This window comes from Columba livia, chromosome 1 (assembly GCF_036013475.1).
Source record: "Columba livia isolate bColLiv1 breed racing homer chromosome 1, bColLiv1.pat.W.v2, whole genome shotgun sequence".
NCBI classification, from domain to species: Eukaryota; Metazoa; Chordata; class Aves; order Columbiformes; family Columbidae; genus Columba; species Columba livia.
Window position 1 is genome coordinate 137,184,739 of NC_088602.1, and position 19,499 is coordinate 137,204,237.

The 19,499-nt window shown below is 39.5% G+C and overlaps 1 protein-coding gene across 6 annotated transcripts in view; it reads right to left on the minus strand.

The window, feature by feature from the left end:
* Window positions 1-18,038, minus strand: part of PACSIN2 (protein kinase C and casein kinase substrate in neurons 2) — a 65,166-nt gene extending 47,128 nt beyond the window's left edge. For 2 of the 6 annotated variants that reach the window (XM_065050104.1, XM_065050103.1), the window contains exon 1: window positions 15,391-15,546. The gene's annotated coding sequence lies outside the window, so the exon portion shown is untranslated. Of the gene's footprint in view, window positions 1-15,114; window positions 15,140-15,390; window positions 15,570-17,952 lie in introns of those variants that run through there. The other 4 variants (XM_065050102.1, XM_065050099.1, XM_065050105.1 and 1 more) reach the window with 4 other exon arrangements.
* Window positions 18,039-19,499: the final 1,461 nt, after the last annotated feature.

Consider the following 19,499-nt stretch of genomic DNA (forward strand, 5'->3'; position numbering starts at 1 on the left):
TCTAACCCACTAAAAGAATGCCTCCAGTAGCTACAACTATGATCTCAGGGATGTTTGTTTTTAATAACTGAAGAGTCATCTTCACAAGTAACCTTCGCACAATCAATCCAGGTCTCAGATCACTGTTCTTTTAAAGAGCATTCAACTGTCCTTAATTCTAAGGCTTAAGGGTACAAAGCACTCAAAAGAACAAAATAATTTCATATATATTTTAAAAATATACTTTAAAGGATGTATATTTTGATCTACTAAGTTTATTTCACAACACGCAAAAAAGTGTTTCAAACATACGTATAATTAAAAAAAAACACACAAAAACAGACAAACAAACAACAAAAAAACAAGAACACTACAAGCATGAAAGAGATCCAAGTTTAACTGCAGGGTTTTTCTTGCCATTGAGTATTATTAACCTTTGGTACAACTACTTGAAGGCTCCACACACACATACTCGTGTAGCAAAGTTTCTTTCTTACCCTTTGTAACAAGGTGGCTATCCTCACAACAGAAGTAGGAATACCAATATTTCTGTTTAGCTTATCATTTCAGTTTATACCAAAAGAACTTATACAACTGTCCATAACTGAAAGACAAAATAATAGCTGCTTCACTGAGGCAAAATATCCGTATATTTGATGCATTAGACCTACAAAAACAACCTCAAAAAAACCCCACAGGTATTCCACTTAAAACATCATTGTATTTTACCACATCTAAAAAATCAGCATTAGTAAAGAATGTGCTATGTATTCAAGAGCTTAATAACCTCTATTCCTTAGACAATGTCCATTTATTCTGTATCTGGCAATTTATGAGACTGCAAATGAAATTTTGTCCAGCTCTAACAGCTTCCAAAAAATTGCCTACCTTTTCCCCCATGTTATGCTACAAGGAATTTGAATATTCAGTTTGTTTCATAGGAAGAAAAACAGTTTTATTACCTAGTTTACATTTGGCACACTACTGTAAAAAGCCTGTTGACATAATTCCAACCCAAAATGCTGATTTGAAAACAAAGGCGGCTAATGTTTCTTGATCCCTTCACCAACTGGTAGCACTTTAGCATTGGAAACACTTTGTTCCATTTGACTCAGATAAGCAATGAGCTAGTTAACTGTGACAGAGAACAATCTATCAGACTTTGTTTTCAACGGGAAAGAAATCCCTTTGCTTTCATCCTCTCAGAAAATAAAGGTAAGATCTATTCACATTTTTAACACTAGATTTTATGGGAAGTCAATGCAATAGCTGAAGAGATTGGCATAATAATATGAATTATAATGAGGGTCACAGGGATCCTGAAAATAAGATCAGGTCCTTTGAGCTGTTGAGGCTGGACTACCCAATGTGTTGAGCAGGTCTTCAAAGAGTGTTCAATAGCCACACTTTGGTACAACAATAAGATATATTTCAGCTGAATATTTATCAATGATCACAGAATCACACAACAGCTCAGGTTGGAAGGGACCTCGAAAGATCATCTAGTCCAACCTTTCATGGGAATGGGAGCCTGGATGAGATTATCTAGCACCCTATCCAGTCAAATCTTGAAAACCTCCAGTGATGCGGACTCTACAGTTGGTATCTATCAATTCACAAGACGTCTTCAATCATTCACCTTCCAAAAGATAAGAACTAGATCACAATCACAAGAGCACCATTCTCACAGCCAGTTACCATTTCAGTTGCTGGTTTACCTCCTGCACACACACAGACACAATTGTACTCCATTCTTCCTTTTTTCTTTGGCTAAAGTAGAAGGCTACACAGTTGAATCTTGCAACCAAAGCCATTAACTCATCCTTTAACTACAAAGTCTAATACCTGAAGAAGAATTTCCTGGTAACAACATTTTTCTGGTACACAGAAAATATAAGCTATAACACATTCATGCAATGATTTGGGTTTTATGTTACTGTTCATTTTGCGTAATGCAAATTGAAAATAAACAAGTAATTCAGAGCTTCAAAGAACACTTATTTGGTGCACATGTACTCCACAAAATAGTTTTTCTCCTGGGCTTGTTACGTGTGGGTATAACTGGTTTTTACGATATTAATATATTTTTATTGTAACATCCATTGGCATGAGGTTTGTTCTCTTTACTAACCCCCCTTCAGTATTTGCATTGTTATTTCCTATTACTTTCACACAGTTATTAAATATTGGATTATTTGATCTTGCCTAAATGTTGCTCTGACAGCATAGGCAATCCAATATTACAATTCACAACGCAAATCACAAGAATGTGAAAAGAGCAAATAATGATCAATGCCCAACTACATTCCCCCCAAATAAAGATAAAGCTCTAAACCCACAATATTTCAGTCTTGCATTTCTACCACTAGCACCCAAAAATCCTATGAAAGGAAGGCAACTACTATTTCAGAAGTGCTTATGTGTTTATTATTTTTACACAAATTGAAGAATTCTAATTACACCAAACCAGTCTAAGTCTACCCAACATTTTGTTAGAATATAGTATCCACCTGTAGTCCAGCTTTGAGAGCTTTTTGTAAGAGAAACTACAGTAGTTGACACCAAAAAACCCAACTTCTTCATTCTGAGGCTCCGAATAACAAAGGCTGGGACTAACTGGAACAAATTAGAGTAGCAACATCAGTGAAGAGCTCTAAGGGTTTTTCTGAGTTCTCCCTGGTTACTTGTATGAGAACATAGAAACTATATCCCTACAGTATTCATCAAATAAAGAAATTTCTGAAGATAGCCTTTTCAACCTAAAAATAGAGCAAGGGTGGCTATTTGAATGGGTTTAGTGCTAACTCAGCTTTGACTAAGTCCTAGCAAAATCAACATTGAAATTAGTTTTACTAAATCCACATGGTTCCAATTGACAGACATAAAATGCAAAAATCACTGTCCATTTTCAAGTATCTAGGAAAAATAAAAGTCAACAGAAGCTAGCACCAAGTAATATAAGTAGGATAGGTAGAAGGAAAGAAAAAAAGTCATACTAATATGACTGACACAAATACAATGCTATATAAAGAGTTCTTTTAATTATGCAGAAAACCTCTGGCTTGAGGTTCAAGATATGCAAGTACAAATCCAGTGCCTTTATCCTATAGGCAAAAGTACTGAAAACTTATTCAAATTCTGAAAAATCTCTGATCTCATCTTTCACAGTCCTCTAGTTCTGGTCTTTCCATAGTAATATTACAATAATTTATTCAACACTTTCAGAATCTTGATGCAAGTTACCACCTGAATTCATTCACCTTGACACAGATAACCAGTAATTCTATATCAAGTTTTAAATTCTATACAAAACCAAAAGAAATCCAATAACAAATTCTTAAGTGAATTTTCAAGTAGGTAAATTCTCACTTGCTTCAATATTTAAGTTTTAGTAGGCTAGCTTTAGACAAAACTTTAAAGTTGTTGGTGGGGTTTTTTAATGCATTTGACATATGTATGCCAAATCCATACTTGTCTTTCACCCAATATTTCTTTTTTTCCTTGAAACAGAAAAGCACATTCATAAAGCAAGTTAGCCAACTGGAAGCAAGATTTTTAAATGCCTTGTTAAATTTATATAGTTAGATTAGCATCGCTTTTAGTATTCACAGCTACATAAAGCAGTTAAGTACTTAAAAGTGGGCGATGGTGAAATACACAGAAGACATGACTTGCATTCCTTCCTCTTTTAGGGCAGATACTATAGCCAGATTGAGATTGTTCACAGTATTCCAAATTTAAACATGCATGCTGACTTTGATGTAAAAGGCTAGGTGTAATATGCCATCTTTTGCACACTCCAATAATTCTCATGGGTCAGCATAGCTACATAACTGGAGAAAGTAGCTCAAATTTTATTCAAAGATTCAAGTGATACATTTTTCCTTGACAAATTCAAAACACATTTTTAGAAAAGTGTCACTATAAAATCTTCAGCTTTAAAGAGCCAATTTGTACAGCAGCTTTTTACGGTATTTTTTCCTACATAATAAATTGCATTTCAGTTAGTATTCTAGCCTTATTAGATACTTTACACTCCCCTGAATATTAATGATCTAATAAAAACTTTATAAACCTCACAGTTGAACTACTAACATCACTCACAACTCAGACAAATAATCTTGAAAGATATGATACTAGCATTAGCCCTATTAATTCAAAAAAAAGTAGCATTTTTATATATGAAATGTGAAATAAACACTGCAAATGAAAGAAAAAAAAAAAGCCTTTAAATGTACTTGAAAACATCAAAACCTGTTCAACTCTTTCTATATTTCCTTGCTATGCAGTATGATCTCCTGGAAATAGCATTAAGACTGATAAAATTATTACTATAAAACTAGTAATTTTGTTCCGCAAAAACTGGTGGGCATTACATACTTAATTTAGCACAGTTTGTTCTTAATTACATAAAGGAAAGTGTTTCTGCAACACTTAACATGTAGAAGCAAAGATGCTTCCTAGCTACCCTGTTGTGCAAGAAAGGAAAGGAGGGCAAAAGCAGCAGAAATAAAGATACTCAATTGCAGTATTGCAGTTTCAGTTTCTCTGTAGGGCTAGTAAAAAATTATTAGACTGATCAAAGTCTAAAGCAAATACGTTGTCTTGCATAACCCCAAAATAAATCTAGAATTCATGTAAATTTGTTTTATCTATTTCCATGTATCAACTATTGAACTGCTACCAACTGACAATGACTGAAACCACACAGCACAGATTTTACTCACGATACCCATACAACTCACAGGATTTACATTCTACCAGAAACTATTTAATAACCCAATCTAAACCAAGTACTAAAAATACAGTGATTAGAATCCAACTAGACACACATATTGTCTGATACAGGGATACTACAAGCCAAAGCAGAAGCAGCTGCTTCTATGCTACTTTGAACAAGGGATTTCTTGGCCAAATTCAAACCAATTTTAAAGTTCACCTACAGATCATTTAAAACTATATGGATTGCCATTTAATCTGCTCAAATTTGTATTTAGAAATATAAATAATGGATTTCATCCTACCTTAATGAACAGACATGTCATTCACAACATTTAGTGAATGAACTTTCACCTTTTGTAGTGCAATGAACAATGAAAGAAAAGCAAAAAGGGTTCTGCAATACTTGGAAAGATGTTCTCTGATAGCCAGTCTGGGCACCTGCTTCAGAAAAACATTAGGTGGAAGATCGCTTTGCTGACAATAACTAAGAAAGCAGACTGGGCAGTACCACAGAAAAAAAGAGGTAACAGGAGGACCCAACTTATTTGATTTGATTATTTTTGAGTAAGGAAGGAAAAAAAAAAAAAAATCACAGCACACATTACAATAAGGCAGAATAGGAAATAAGAGAGCTGGCATGGGTTTTGTGTATACCTAAGGGAAAGGAAAAATAAAAAGAGAGCCATACAAACCACCCCAAACCCACATACTTGATTCTTTCCATAAGAGTAAGTCAATTTTGGAAATTAAATATTGAGTTGGAATTCAAATCTAGTTCTTCAAAGCCTGGTTTAACAATAAAGCATTAATTTAATTAATTTAAATCTACTGCTAGAAGGTTTTAAAATTATTTAACATTCATTTTCTAAATAAATATAGCATTTCATTACACAAGAATCAGTGTTACACATAAGAAACATTTCAGTTATTTACAACCAAGTATTTTAGAAGTTAAAAGGCAAAGACTTTTAGCTCCTTTCTACTTAGAACCTGTTCAATTTTGAAAGGTATTTCAATTCTGTCTTCTAGTCCTTCCACACTAAAATATTTTAAGGAAAAATTGAAATAAAAAAACTCAGCAAGTTTACCTTTAAATTTATGAATTCAAGATCATTTGAAACTTCTTACCTATTCAGCCATGCATTCAAAATTAGGAAAGAAAAAGAAAAATCAAGAAAAATAAGTGAATCTTCAATTCCCTTAACTATAAATAAAGTGTACAGTCTCCAGACAAGAAGTGTTAAATCTTACACAGTTGTATTTCAGCAGCTCATATAACATAGCTTCAGCTGCTAGGATGATCAACACCGTTCCATTTCTACGCACTACATTTTTCTTATTTTATTACATCCTGACCATCTTTGCCATATATGACATTATAAAAGCACTTACGCAAAAAACTTGTTTACACCCAACATTCACTTTAGATCTTAACGTCATAGAAATTATTCACTGTACTGCTCATCTCAATACCTAGCCTGCTCTATTTTATTATGGTATAAATTTGTTCCACTGACAAAGATTGATCTGGTCTTCTCCCATGTTCCCAGTCACTCCTCCTGATCCACCCCTATGCCATCAATTATATTCAGGAAGCCAGGTGCTAAGCTTTTACCAGCTGAAAATTACTCTGCCAAAAATAAAGGGAAACCAACTCCGGTCACAGCACAACCATATAAATAGTGCCAACATAGAGCACATAGCAAGAACAAATAGCTGGGCACCAGGGAAAGAATATGATTTCCCATATTAGTAGCAATACAGACGGCCACTGGTTTTGATGTTACTTGCCTTATCGCTGTGAGCAGAAGTGGCAACAAGCTTCTGAGCTAGTTTAACAAGTTACAAGATGCCATGCTAACAAAAGAAATGAGCAAGTACGCCTACAACATGAAAGATACTCTTTAGAAAGTCTGAGACCCTGAAAGATAGGCAAAAAGATACTTCCACTGTTTATGTGCAAGTGGTAGACACACAAGTCAGAAAAATTTTATTTTTGCCTTTGAGAACATAAATCAAGACCACTCACACCACTGAAACCTCACTGTACAAGTCACATGGCTGAACAGTTTGTTAGTGGTTATAACATAGGTAGAGAGGATTAAGTGGTCAAGAAAGAAGTGGTGACACACCTGCAATAATATTCATTAATTTTGAATTATTAACAACTTTAAAGGACAACAATATCTTCCAGTAGCTTGTGCACCACATGGGCACTAATTACTGTCTACCTAAGACCACTCAAGCACAGTAAACAAAGAGCAGTCAGCTCCTTCTGACACAGAACTGCTGTGTTAAGAATGCCACATTACTGTGAGACCCTTTGGTCCCACTGACATATATTCCACATTCACTTTCCCAATTCTAAAATTTGCAAGGAATTTAACATGCATTATAGGTGACAATGTCCTGATTCAAAGAGCACACTGCATCCAATACAAAGGAAGTCCATGCATACGGTGCCTCAAAAGACAATGGATGACAGAACTAAAAGAAGTCACTACCTGCATACCTGTCCTGAGTTGACTCAGACTATTTCCAGTTTCAACAGAGAAGACTCAGGTTTTGCAATCTAATCAAATTATTAGTTTATCACACAAGAATCACATGGAATCACACGAGATTTTTTTTTTTTTTTTTTATTATAAGGTTCCCAAAGCCACATTAGAAGAAGAAAACACAGTAGCAAGAGCAAATGCTATAGGTGAAGTGGAAAAGCAGGGAAGATCATGGTAACAAATGTAACAAAATGGATGGAAAATTACAGAAGACCGCAGAAAGAACCAAGACAGAAATAGTTGTAGTGGTAGACCTCAAATATTTTTAAAGCTCCTTTTTTGTCCTTATTATAACAACCTTGGCAACAATGTTATCATTCATAAGGTATCAACACCTTAATGTAGTAACAGAGGCAGAAGGTCTATGAATGCTGACAAATAATCATAAGTGAGTTATATGATTATTACCCCTCAAATTAGAAATCGAAATGGCTTAGTGTGCCAGGTCAGCCAAGACAGGGTTAAGTTCTATTCTGCCAGGACAGCTGACCCAGACTAGCCAAAGTGGGTATTCCATACCACCTAAGTTCATGTTCAGTTACAAAGGGGGTGGGCCAGGGGGGGCAGGCTCACTGGGATCCCATTGCTTCATAGCTTCATTATTGTTGTTGTTATTGTTAGTTCATTTTTCTTTGCTGTTCTATTAAACTGTTCTTATCCCAACCCATGAGTTTTTGCATTTGTTTTTTGATTCTTCTCCTCATTCCATGGGGGGCAAGGGAGGGGTAAGTGAGTGGAACATGGTTTTAGCTGCTGAGTGTGGCACCTGGGGCTAAACTACAGACACTTAGGAGTCCAAAACAAGCATGTCCAAATTAGCTTTTGTTCAAGAATTTGAAAAAATCATTTGAGTGTCTTTAAGTCAACAAACTTTTAAGAAGTTATGAAAAATGGGGAAAACTGATATTACATAAGTATTTTAAAAGGGACCGTGGTTATAGCTTACTAAATACAAGTCAATTGAAATGGAACCAATAAGATCCCACTTGAGCATAACAAGTTGATAATTGTTATTACAGAAGTAAAAAGAAAAATCAATACAAAAATTTCTTATATTACATTTACTTTCAGCTCTCAAAACAGAATAAAGAAATTATATGAAGCAGGATGTGTCTACTGAGCTACCACTAAGCTATTTACCATTATCACTGGTGACCTCAGAATAGATCAGGACCCATGACTGATCTACTGCACAGCTGATATAAGAAAAAGCATAAGGAAATTCTAAATAACAGAGAATCCAGTGCTGATAAACATATTTGGATTGTTTGCTGAAATGAAGACAAGCTAAAGACCCTACTTCAGAATTCACATTGGGTTGTACCAAGACAAAGTTTAATTTTCCTATTTGTCATGGTTTAACCTCAGCCGGCAACTAAGCACCACGCAGCCACTTGCTCGCTCCCCCATGGTAGGATGGGGTAAAGAATTAGGAGGGTGAAAGTAAGAAAATTGCCGGGCTGGGATAAAGATGGTTTAACAGGTAAAGCAAAAGCTGTGTGCACAAGCAAAGCAAAACAAAGAATTCATTCACCACTTCCCATAGGCAGGCAGGTGTTCAGCCATCTCCAGGAAGGCAGGACTCCATCACACATAACATTTACTTGTGAAGACAATCGCCGTCACTCCAAATGTGCTCCCTTCCTTCTTCCCCCAGGTTTATATACTGAGCGTGATGTCATATGGTGTTGAATATTGCTTTGGGCAGTTTGGGTCAGCTGTCCTGGCTGTGCCCCCTCCCAAATTCTTATGCACCTGGCACCTGTGGTGAGGCCAGCTGTCCCCCTGCAGCCCATGGAAGTCCATGGTGGAGCAGATACCCACCGGCAGCCCATGGAGAGCCCACACTGGAGCAGACTCCTGGCACAGCCTGTGACCCCATGAAGAGAAGAGCCCAGGATGAAGCAGGTTTGCCGGCAGGACTTGTGACCCCGTGGGAGATCCACACTGGAGCAGTCTGCTCCTGAAGGGCTGCACCCCATGGAAGGGACCCACGTTGGAGCAGTTCGTGAAGAACTGCAGCTCATGGGAAGGACTCATGTTAGAGAAGTTCATGGAGGACCGTCTGCCATGGGATGGACCCCATCCTGGAGCAGGTAAAGAGTGTGAGGAGGAAGGAGCAGCAGAGACAACATGTGATGAAATGACCACAACCCCCATTTCCTGTTCTCTTGCAACACTTGGGGGGAGGAGGCAGAGAAATCAGGAGTCAACTTGAGCCCCAGAAGAAGAAAGGGGCAAGGGGAAGGTATTTTAAGATTTTGCTTTATTTCTCATTACCCTACACTGATTTGATTGACAATAAATTAAATTACTGTCCCTGAGTCGAGTCTGTTCTGTCTATGACAGTAATTGGTGAGTGATCTCTCCCTATCCTTATCTCGACCCACAAGTCTTTCATTATATATTGCCTCACCTGTCCAGTTGAGGAAGGGAGTGATAGAGCAGCGTGGTGGGCACCTGATCTCCAGTCAAGGTCAACCCACCACAGGCCAATGACACAGTAGCCATATACAAGTTGTTTCGCTTCTCTCCCTGTTGAGGACTCAGTTCACTAAGACAGCATAGAAGTTTGCTTTGGGAAGTAGCACTATTAATTGCAGGTTCATAGTTCATACTTTACCCATATGTGCTGGTTGTTCCTACACTTAATTAAACCAGCTTTCAAAAAAGACAAAGACTTCGAAGGAAGAATGACACACAGTCCTAAAAGTTCCCCGTGTCATAAAAACTACTAGTACAAAGCAGAACAGCAGTAAAACATACTCAAGTTGGTATAAACCAGTGGGAACAATACTGGCCTACCAAAATAGTGGACCAATATAAATAATCAATGAGACACCAATACTCCAGCTGTGGGCATAAGAGTTTATAAGAAATTTCATTGCCCAATTCTCACTGTATTTGAATGACACAAGACTGACAGCATTCTTTATATGAAGCACTGTCCTAACAAAAAAATTAAAGAAAATGTGTTTAAAGGAAATGGTTATCCAGTTTCAGTTCTTACATGTAAAATGGAATGCTCACATTTTGGAATGGAAACATCACCTCAGTCCAGCAAGAACTTGGGAACAATTCCCTTCAGTTAAGTTCACCCTAAAGCTTAACCAAGCAGGTCAATGGCTCCTTCAAGTTAAGCACAATTGTATATTAGCCAGATATTAGATTACTTAGTTGGTTAGCTTGTTTCAGGTAAACGACAAGAAAAAAAAGTGTTTAAGCCTTTATCTGTAACTATTAAGAGACAGAAAGAACTTGAACACTTTGTAAAAAAATGCTTTTAAAAATGTTATTCAAGGACTGTGGAATCAAGCATGCCTGCAAGTTGATGTTGTACGCACACAGATCCATTAAATACAAAGAGATGCTTTAACATAACTAGACCTGTTTATTATAGATTTATCATTTCTCCTGACAAGAAAGGAGCAAAAGCAGCATTGTTCCACTCAGCAGTGATACAGCTATCTGCCAGTTTGCTATGTAAGCCTCTATTAAGGGTCATAAGCCAAACTTAAAAGATGTCCCATTTGTCCTGTGACTTATGGAAGATCATTGATTGAAATCTGTACTTCGCATTACCCTTTTTAAGGACACATTAAGCATATTCACACCGCACCCTTTATTTGACCTTTTCAGTCAGAAATAAAACAAAAAACTACATAAGCTCAAAAGAATAGTGAAGTATGGCTGTGCATCTGCTATTGATAACTAAGAAAATTCTTATTTCAACATTTACCTACCATTACTATGCTAAGTAAGAAGCTCTGTACAATTGGTTTTGGAAGCCCAAACCCTTGGTTATGCTCAGAAAATTTGAGATGGCAGGTATGAGAACTATGCTAGTCCTTTCAGAGCTCAGTCAATACATACCTTTTGCTGTTAGAATCACCAGCCGGCAGTGCATCAGCCTGATATGTGGGGGAGATTAACTTATTACCATACATAAAAATCAGATTTATGAGTCCTGTTTGTGCTACTTGTGTACAAAGATACAATAATAATAAGACAGAAAGAATATCACATTCCTGCAAAAAGACACTTCACAGTCATCCAGTTTTAATATTAGTAAACAGCCAACTACATTATAGTCAAAAGCTACGAGTTTGCAAGTACATCATGATTCTGTGATCCATAAATCACAACAGGCATGAGAAAATATTTAGAACACATACTTGTGAACTCTTCTGAGTTCACAGTGTCACTTAAAATCTGCATGGCACTCATTCTCAGAGTGTCACGTCTATAAGTTTATGTCAAAAGATGACATAAAAGCCAGCCTTCTTGGTTCCAATAAAACTGTTTGAAATAAGTATTTAATAATATGATTTGACAGGCTGTTCTTATCCTCAACATTTTTGCTGCTATGTTGTAGTCTGGTTTGTTATTCACCAGTCTAGAGTATATGATGAAAGACAAAGAAGGTTGTTTAAAATTTTTGGTCTGTATATGTCTTGGAATTAAGTCTTAACTTTAAGTGAAGTCTTACACAAGCAAAAAGGGTTAACAACATGCATTTGCCCAAAAACAAACACTGCAAGATACAGGTTTCCAACACTGTCAAAATATTTACAACATGTTGTATAAGCCAGAACAGTTTTTAAACATTTGCATATTGTGAAGAGTTGAACGAAATCACGTCACTTAAAGCCTTAGAGACATTTTCTTATTGCTTCTAAGCTCATTACTGTGCAGTGTTACAATACCTGTGCTAGCTCTATCCCTATTTACTAACTGGGGCTGTGTGCCTCCTCAAATATTGACACATCCTGTCCACCAAGATTTACAGGACTCTACCAATGCACAGCAGTTCACAATGGCTCAAGCAGAATCACTCACACTCCAAGGAGCACACATCAAGGCAGATTCTAGACCAACATAATTGGAGAAATTTTGACTATTTCCTCACCCCAAGCAAGGTACCTTGCAGAAGAGCACACAAAGGAACGACATTCAAGTCTCGTGATAAATTCAACTATGACTGTAGACTGGGAACCAACCCCAGGATACAACAGCCTTTTTACTGTCAACTTCAGGTTATTCTTTCCAACCCCAGTGTGCCAACTAGCCAGGTAACATTCATATTAAGTATACCATTCTACTCAACCACAGACTTAGAATACTTAGCTCAGTTTGTCTCAGTACAGTTACATCACTGTTATTTCCTGCTTTCTTCCTTTTCATGTGCTGAGAACAATTGATCGTTACATTAAGTCAAGCCAAAAATCTGTAACTACGTTTAGTTGAAAGGAACAATACACTTCTTGAAGTTTTATGGATTAAGACAAATTTGAATTAAATTCTATGCTACAAAAAGGTTGTTTATCTGACAGACTAGTCTTCAATTAAAGCATTAGAGACTTCATTCCAGATCTCAGGCAATGAGTAAGTCATTAAAACTTATAATTTCTTTTAAAAAGCAGAGATCCCAAGGACAAACAAAACACTATTCCAATGTATTAGTTTACATGCATGTTTAAACAAATCTATTAAAAATACTTCAATCTGCATTTACTGTTCTCCTGGCTTATTGTATGAGAAGATGCAACTTTTTCCACAACCTGCTACTCCCACATTGAGAAAACCATGCACCACCTCAGAGGCAGAAAGCTACCTTTTAGCTAATGTCCATTACTCACACAGATTCATACAAGCACAGGCAATTCTTGACTAGCTGGACCACTAAGCATTTTATCTTTTGCCACTGCTGTGACAGGCTGACAAGCACAGAAGTCTCTTGTCCTGCATTTACAGGCTACCAATTCAAGTCAACATACCCTCTTCAAAATGAGAGAAAAGACATTCAGTTAAAAAAAAAAAAAAAAAAAGTTTCAAAACAGTTTTGTCTCACAACCATTAAACTATTTCACTGCTAACTACAATTGTGCTATGTATCTTCCTTTTAACATTGATATTGTTGCTTGATGTGTGGCATGCAGTTTAGCCCCCAGGGCAGGTGTTAATATCTTTTCCAAAATGGCACTGCACAAGACAAACTCTGAGCCAAAGAAAGCAACTCTGGAACTGTAAACTCTGCACTGAGGGGAGTCTGGAGCACTCCAACACTGAACAGGATGCCAAGGTTAACACTACAGAGGACAAGGTAGCACCTGCACTCCTCTCCTGCTTACCATACCTAAGCTGTGGTATAGTATGATCAGAGATCTCTAACATGATGTTGCATTGTGCTAATTAGACATACCTCATGTGCTAATACATGCTACTGTTTAAGCTGATTCAGTCCTAACTGGTAGAACATAACTCTACTATCTTTGAAGGAAGGTTGCAAGATTGACAAAACATAATTTCATACAGCAAGCACATTAGCCCTTGGTGTCAATAACCTTAATAGTTAAAAAACACAATTAAGGAGTTTTGCCCATCTGAAATACAGCTGGCAAACTGTTTTAGTTACCTCTCTCCTTTAAGCAGAAATACAAGTTTCTCCTCCTCCTCCTTCCCCTCAAGAAAGCAATGAAGCAATGTTTTTATATTAGTGTCATCACAGACATATGAGAATGATCTTTCTGTTGCACTAAAACCAGAATGAAAACTCAGTTGCTTACATAACACAGTCTTCACTATGACTATTACAATAATGCACTGTTCATGTTTTTACCTTTTCAAAGCAGTGAAAACGTTCTGTCTTCAGAGAAGGGCTGAACACACTCTAGAATTCAATTCAAACTAGCAGAAGGCAAAAATCCCCCCCGTAGTAAGAGAAAACAGTCTTATGGCAACCTTTCAAGTAGTCTGTTGTGAGGTTGTGGAGTGCAACAGAAGAAAACAAAAGTGTCTAGCACATCTCAAGGCTCATTTTCTACCCCAGTCTGAGTCACATACAAATGATCAAACTTATTGAAATAGGCACAGAAGATGTGAGCAGTGGCGTACTTGTTTTAAATGATCCTAACTAACCTACGCTTTTAATCAAGAATGGCTATGAAGAAAACAGAACATTTAAAATTGCAAGATTGCATTTAGTTTTAAAACATTCCATTTACAAAGGACATCATATGTCACTTGCACCTTTTCGGCTTCCCTTGCTGCTATGGCGAAAGGAGGAAGCATCATAAGACTGAATCTATCAGCTTCTGAGTCACTCCAACCAGAGACAGCCAAACAGCTGTGGAAGATGGATATAGCAAGCCAGACAGACACTGTAGGTACCCAGTCTTTCTCTAACCAGGTAGTCTCAATGCACATAAAGAGACTTCTGTCTCTCACACAGGCATTTTTCACTTTGCAAGATGAGGAGATTCTTTCCGCAAGCCAAAAAAGGGAAAGTCAAGAGAGAAGGCGGCAATGGCAAGCCCAAGAAGTCTGACTTGGCTGGGTCATTACCAGTACTCAGGAGGCTGTGAGCTGTTTAAAACCTCACTCTCCCCTACAGAAACACTTCCTCCCACCAAACCAGCATCGTTACTTGCCATCATCCAGAACGCCGGGATTTCAAAGCCGGAAGGAAAAATCCAGGCGCTCAATTTTAGGTCTCCCTCTACACCCTCTTTTCCTCCCCTCCCAAAACCAAAGCTGTCACCACCACCACCGAGTGGGTCACTAAACTTCCCCGAGCTCTTTCCCTCCTACAGGAACCGAGCCTCCCCACAGCCACTGTCGTCATTCCTCGCAAGCCCCAGCCCTGCCCTGCCCCGCCAGGAGCCGTGCAAGGAGAGCTTCACCTTCCCCACGCCCGCCGGGGAGAGGACGCCTCGACACCCCCGCGGGACCCGCGGGCCCGCATCCCCCAGCGCCCCCCCCCGCCCGCCGCCTCTCCACGTCGCCGTCGCGCCTCAGCACTGTCACTCCCGTCCGTGCCCCCCGACCCTCTTTCCCTCCCCCGCCACCGTCTCACCGCGGTCCCTCAGCACCCAACGGGGCCTTCACGGCACGCCGCCCGCCCCGCCCCGCCCCGCGCGGCCTGACCCCGCCACGGGGCAACTGCAGCGCCGGCCGCCGCCGGCTCACAAGCGACGGGCTGAACCAAACGCCCTCCCCGCGTCCGCCGGTGCGAATGCGCTGCCCGCCATTCCGCGCTCCCCCGCAAAAGCCCCGACGAGGTTCTAAACCCCGGCCTCTGCCTCGAGTCTCTCTCTGAGGCCAGGGCCCAAGACGACGGCACCACCCTCACCTGAAGTACCAGGAAGCGCCCGTCTCCTGTGCCCGCGGGCGGCGAAGGAGGGTGGGGGTTGGCGAGACAGAGAGAGAGCGCGGCGGAACGCGAGAGACACCCCAGCCCTCCGCTCCCCGCCGCACCGACTGCCGGCCCCCGCGCCCGCCACCCCCGCCCCTCCGATTGGCGGACGCCCAGCAGCCCTCCGATTGGGCGAGGGCGACGAGCAGGCTCCCGCCCCGCCACCGACTATTGGCTCTCCCAGACTGCCAATTAACGCTGCTTCCTAGTCGAGGGCTGGAAGGGGCGGTGGGGGCAAAGGTAGCTAGCTGGTGGTGCGCGCGCCCGCGGTCGGCTTGGGCTTCCCCAACGGCTGTCGAGGGCCGTTAGCCGGGTGCGCCTCGGAGTGGCCCGGCTGGCGGGCCGAGCCCCCGGCTGGGGGACACCTCATGAGGGGGCTGTGGCCGCTTCGGGGTACGCGTCTGCGGCTGGCAGCGCCAGCGGCTGCCACCCCGCGCTTACCGGGCAGCCTGCCCGCCCCGACCGGCTCGCCGAGAGGGCAGCCACTGTGTGCGTATAACACAGGTATATACGTGGTCGGAAACCGCTGACAGTAACGCTGCAGAACATGTCAGGGCACAACGTGAATAAAAACATTGCGCCTATGTCCCGTTTCCGCTGCGGAGGACCGTGAACGAGCAGAAGATTTCGTTTCCCGAAGCGGAATTTGAGCGAACCGAAAGATCCTGAAAAGTCACAGGGACTTTCAGAGGCCCGAAAGTGGTGAAGGTTTTAATTTCCCTCCCGATCTCGCGGCAGTCCCGCCGTGTAACGCAGTGCCCTCTAACACCACAATGCGGCAATGACGGGGCTGCATTTATTCCGCTTCTCCTCCGGCTCCTGTCTGTCAGCTGCAGCCGCGTCTCGCTGCGGGGGACGGCACGGGACTTCGCGGGCTCGTCTGACAGCTGCATTCGAGACGGAGGTGGCTCAAGGACAGAGCCACCTTTAAAATAACATTGCTGATTTGTTTAAACCTCGGTGCACGGAGGTACGTAATACTTGAATAGTATCACGGGCAGAACTGTTATTCCAGCCCTTGCCTATCTTTCAGACTTATTTGCTCTAGAGAGAGGATTATTTCAAGTTCCGAGCCGCAGTCATCACGGTAACCTTATTTTGTCCCTTCAGCCTTTACTTTCTCCTCCACCAGTTTCAGCATTTCCCTCCCATCTGCCCTTCTCATCGCTGATCTGCCTCCAGCGTTGTCCCAGAGGACAGCCTAGTTTGAGGACACCAAGAGCTCTTGATCATTTGTTAGGGCTGCAAAACAATCCTAAGAGTACTTTCCTCTTGGCCATGTTTCTTATGCAAGTCTGCATATAATCAGCATAGACGCCAAGTCTTCCTGTACTCTTTCACTAAGCCTGTGACTCATGAACTCAAGGAGTTTTAAATTCACTGGGAATTCAGATTAGTTCAGGACTGTGAGACCACAGCAATGAGGTAAATTTTACCTTCTGAAGAAATGTCCTTAAAAATTTGAGTTGAATTAATTGCAGTTAATATTACTGCAAAATTTGGTCAGATTGGTAATCGTTCTAAGATTTAATATGATTTCTCCCTTCCCTAATCTCCTTTTCATCTCTCTTGAAATTAAGAATTTTACAGTTTAGAGGAGGAATCTTGAAATTTATTGCTATTTCTTCTCTCAGTTCTGGCCACAAATGTGCTTTAGTTTTCCACACAGTGGCTCTCATTAAATATGAGATCAAGCTTTGCATAAACCAGCTCTCTTTACAGGAGATTACAAGTGATGTATATAATCGCAAATACAGCTCTTTCTGTATGGACACGAATCAAGCTTCCGTTTTGCCTAGAGCATTGTCAAAGCTGGAAATCCTCCCTGCCAGAACACTTAGACTTTCTTCAACCTCAACATCAAAACAGTCATTCATCTCTTTGTATGGCCAAATATGGCTCAAACTTGTTCAAAGATTGAAGAAACAAAACAGGAATTCAGTGTAAATCATAGTGCTCCCTGGTAGAACTAAGTTCATATTGTGATGAAATGGAATTCCATTTCAGCAGAGGACAGAAGTTCAACTGCAGTTGTTGGTGGACTGACACAAAAAAAAGCGCAACTATTCCACACAGAGTTGGTTAAATACCACCTTTTGCCCCAAAAATCACTTCACTGTGCACAAAAGCAGTGCAAATAATATACATGCTACTGCCTGTGAAAGCCAGCGCTCACATTTTTACATGAGGCTAGTATGAGGACAATGACTGTCAATGGAGCAGGAGAGCCCTGAGTCTGGTTGCAAAAACTATCAGTCTTTCAACAAGGAGGAAAATAGTGCCTTATTCTTCAAATCAGCTATTCCCATGCATGGACTTTGCTAGGCCTCTGTACTGCTTATACTTTTTATATATATTATATATATTACTTATTATTATATTACATCACGTGTGTATATATACATTGTGTTTATTTTATTACTATATTTACATATATATTTACTGTATTTACATATATATATTTACTAGATTTAAAAAAAAAGAAGTACATATAGGTACCGTAAGTTCAGTCGTTGTGTCACAGTGCAAAGGCAGTGGTGTAGTTTTGGGAGTCCTTGTCATAAAGAACTTGAACTGCTTCTGCCTTCCAAGGGAACAGAGGATGATCAGAAATTAGTAATTTACACAACATTTTTGTACCAACAACTGGATTCAGATTTTAACACAACTTGAGATATAACAACTGTGTTTTCCAGCTTTTCACTTAAATATCTCTATAAATGCTATGAAAGGCAGGACTATTAATTGGAAAAAAAGAAAGCTAACCGAAAGACAATTTATATGAACATTTTAATTTAATATTTGGAGGTGTCTCAAGGCACCGCTTTGGGGAACAGCATTTTCAAGCTGCTGAATATTCTCTTCTGGTTGCAAGATGTTTCCTATGCTTTTTACATTTAGCTGAAAAATGGTTAGACACCTTTGGAAGTCAATAAGACAAGAGCAGCCATCAGAATTTTTAAAATACATTTTCAGTTGTAAAATTTTTTGCCCCTTTCCAAGTGTACTGTTTGAAACAATTCAGAAGCAACATTAGAATCATCTTAGTCTACTTTTTGGATCAACACTATCAATCTTCCCACTAATTACCTCTAGAGGCAAAAGCAGAATTTGTGTGCATTGGGGTTAATACTCATGCTGGTGCAGTAATTTGACTTCATTATCTATAGTAATACAGTTTAAGGTATGTATAAATATATGTAGGCTTGAGGCTACATGCACTAGATAAATACATATACGCACTTGAAAAACTGCTTGGGTAAATATACCACAGAGATTAATAAAGTACTATTTTTTTTCAATTTATAAAATGTAAATTATCTTTATGCATATTCAAATGCTAAGTTTTTCTTGTAGTGAATTAAATGAGATTAGTGGTCTAATTATATCTATCATCAGTCATGCAACCTCCCAGCATGATGACACTGTTATGATGCCATAAATAAGTTACTGATCTAGTGAATCATACTTTAACATGTTAATCATTTGGGGTTTAGGATTTTGATATTTTTTCCTAAATATTAAAATTCATTTGTTCTCTGACCATTTTCAGTTATATTCAGAATATGACAGACTGGCAAAGATTATCCCAATCTTTCTTCTTAAAAGAAAGACTAACTGTCTATGCAGCCCCCCTGGTAAGCATTTGATTTAGACTGGAACAGGAAAGGAAGTTTCTGAAAAAAAAAAAAATCATCTCTCTCATTTTAGATAAGTATCCCACGGTTATTTTTACTTTTAACACAATCTATTTTTAAATATGCTTCTTGTGCCTTCTGCTGTCCTCAGAAATTCCATGTGTCCTTTTAAGCACTAATACTTTATCTATAAAGAAATTTTGTCTCTTGGCTGCACTCCATGCAAATTTTGTTAGTGTTTCTTCACTCTTGCAATAACATTTCAGCATTCTCTTCAGAACCTCCCTCTCTAGACAAGAAAGCCCACGTTACGCATGTATTTTACTTACACTTTAATTCCTGAACCATGTTTTGATTGCAAATGTAATGCCATTAGTGAATATATATGCCAACCAATGACACAGAATT